Genomic DNA, 3,249 nt, shown 5'->3' on the forward strand with positions numbered 1-3,249 from the left:
GATGATGTTATGATGTTATGATGTTATGCAAGCACAAGCATGTCACACAACAATTATTCCTAGGTTTTAGGGCTTGCATGAGTTCCACAGGTGAATACCCTCCCCACTGAAGTTTGGTTGGTTCAACCTGTCCTAGAATAGTAACCGGGTTCTAGAAGGATCTCAAATCATTGACCTTTCTTTAAGTCCACTTCAGTGCAACACCAAGTGGTTGACCGAAGCTTCCCTAAAGTCCAATCTCAAAGAGTGTAGTATCGAGTATCAACCCACCTCAGTCGGAACCGAAGCCAGTTATCTCACTACTTTCTAATGGCTAGGATGAGTCAATTAGGGTTCTAAAGGTCTGGTTAATGCTTTAATGACACCACGCGGAAGCCAAATTTTTCCTCAGGTAACGTGAGGAACATCAGGACAACCAAAGTATCACATTAACCGTAGCCATCATTTTAACCATTCCAGTATACGCCGGATAGTCGCGATGATCTATTGCTACTTACCTAAGGTACACTAGATCCGGGTGTAGGATCTTTCACTCAAACAATCCCTTAAAGAAAAAGGAACAATTTAAAACATAAATGACTTTTTAAGGTGGACCTCTCTTTATGGTCCCCAGCAGAGTCGCCAGTTCTGTCATACGGTGAACTGGACCTTATTGGATTTGTAATCGCAATGTCGCGGTTAGCAAGAGTCGCCACCGACTTTTCTTTTATCCCATAAGGAAAGGCGGAAAAGAACAGGAAAGACCTTAATTTAGATTTCTTAGGTTCGGGAGGTACTTTATACAAAGGGAAGGTATTAGCACCCTTTGTATCCATGGTTATCCATGGGCTCTTAATTGCTCAATCATTTATGTTTTTCCTTGTTTCAAAAAAGTGGTTGAGAAATGTATGAAAAATGTTTTGAAAACGAGAATTTAACTTTGCAATGATTCTTGCATGAATGTATACAAAGTGGTTATCTCGTATAGTTTTTTTGAAAGTAGTTTAGAAAAATATAACTCGGCAATGATCCTAGTACGGATGTATGCTAAGTGGTGATTTTCTAAAAAAGATGTTTGAAAGGTGTGAGGTGTGAAAAGTATTTTTTATTATGAATGAGCAATTAAGGTTATACCTGTCCGAGGTCTTTCCGGGCATTTCCTATCCTTATGAGGGTAAAACTGTCCTTACTATTGAGAAGTAAGTAGTTTTATCCTGGGGATGTAGAAGGGTCATCGTAGGGTCATCGATAGGTCATTGAAGGCAACAGTTGTGAGGATACCTTAACATTCGAAGGGACTATCATCATTTAACCGTAGGCTACACCGAAGGGTCATCGAGGGACAAAATCGTATTTTCGAAGGCAACATCCGAGGGACTATGATTTATTTTATGATGATTTAATCGAAGGGCCATTGCTAAGTGTATCCCCACATTCGCGGGACATGACCGTAATATCGACATTGTGGGGTAATAAAGAGAGGTCCGATATCATTTATTTAAAGTCCATGTTTTAAGTTCATTAGGTAATTATGGTGATACCGCATTAAATCGATACATCAAAATCAACACATTAAGGATCACTACATTAAAATTAATTAGGCAATCAATATGAATCTTCACGTTAAAGTGAAACAATTTAGAATCCATCTCCATGAAAGCTTCCCATGCATAAAGCGGAGTACCTAGCCGGCTATTTCTTCGGAAGTATGCTAGCCTTTACACCATGAACACACGGATTAAAGCATCGAGATAAAATATAATGGGAAATTGCACCATAAGATAAATATAACAGCCAGGAATTTAAGCCAAATAATGCAGGATTATCATCAGGTAAACATGAAATGGGCAGCAAAAGGGCGAAGCAGCCCCTGGCCTGGTCGCCTCTGCTTCGCCTAGCGAAGGCTCAGCGAAGGCTCGCTGCGGGCTCGCCTAGCGAGGAGCTAGCGAGCGGCCACGGGTTTGAAATTTGAGAACATTAGGACCTCAACCTGCAGCATGGCTTATGGCATCCAACACATAATTATATGGTTCAGTTTCACAATATTCAAGCACATTTAAATTCTCATGCAAAACTCCAAAATATTTATGAATTCAATTATAATATCCTCCCCAAATTAAGAACATGAAGTGGTACCATATGCCAAATGAGAGTACAAAACGATATCTCATGCAAATTAAGACACTAAAGTGGTACCACATGCAAAATAAGGACACAAAGTGATAATCATATGCCAATTAGAAACTAAAGCGATAATAGTGATGCAAACCTGTTTGCAAATCGAGTTGCAACCTTGAATTGGCGAGCCGGATTGAGTTGGGCGGCGGTAGCTTCGGAGCGGGTAAGCGGCCTTCAGGGTTTCCGCCTTCTGAACTCTTTGGACCAGCAGGGTTTCGGTGCTAGGGTTTTCTCGGGATCTCTGTGGGAGTGTCTCCGGGTGAGTGAGTCCGTCTCTGTGTGTTCTTTTTCGTGGCAGTGGAGCATGTATTTATAGTAGTGGTAATGGTGACCTAATGGGCTTAAAATGAGGTCCAAAGATTCAAATTCTCGCAAGCTTCGCTAGGCGAAGGAATTGCTCGCCTAGCGAGCAAACTAGGTCTGGGCTTTTTCCTGGGTCCAACTCTTCGCTGGGCGAGTGGCATGAGGCAATGTTCGCTAGGCGAAGGAGCTGCTCGCCTAGCGAGCCAGTTATTTTGGGCCGCCTGTGGATTGGGCCTGTTGTGAGTGGGCTTTTGTCCATTTGATATCAGTGCCTTGCAGAACAAGTCAGAGGGTCTTGGAAAATGCTTTGTAATATCAACGGGCAAATTTTGGGGTATGACAGACTCCATCACTCAATGAATCATAGAGGCTTGCTAATATCATCTCACTTAGGCAAACATCATGTCCAACATGTAGTTGATTCGCCAGGGTGAGGTATTTTTTGGCCACTCGCAGAGACTTCAAGCAGAATACAAAATGAGACAGCCATAGAGCTAAGAAAGCTATGTGCTCCACAGTAGAGACGATGTTAGTGTATTTGTCATGATAATGTGCGATGTGAGTCGAATATGCTGCTCAAGAGGTTGAAAAGGCTATGGTATCTTCAGAATCAATCTCGGGGTCGTACGTGTGTCCAGTGGGTTTTAGCCCTGTGATAGCGGCTAAGTCGAAAAGTGTTGGTGTAGCCATACCGCATGGGAGGTGGAAAGTATAATGTGTACTATCCCAAAAGTACAATGAAGACACCAACATGGATGCATTATACTCCAATTCTATCTTCAACAACAT

The sequence above is a fragment of the Lathyrus oleraceus genome, chromosome 4 (genome assembly GCF_024323335.1).
Source record: "Lathyrus oleraceus cultivar Zhongwan6 chromosome 4, CAAS_Psat_ZW6_1.0, whole genome shotgun sequence".
Lineage (NCBI taxonomy): Eukaryota > Viridiplantae > Streptophyta > Magnoliopsida > Fabales > Fabaceae > Lathyrus > Lathyrus oleraceus.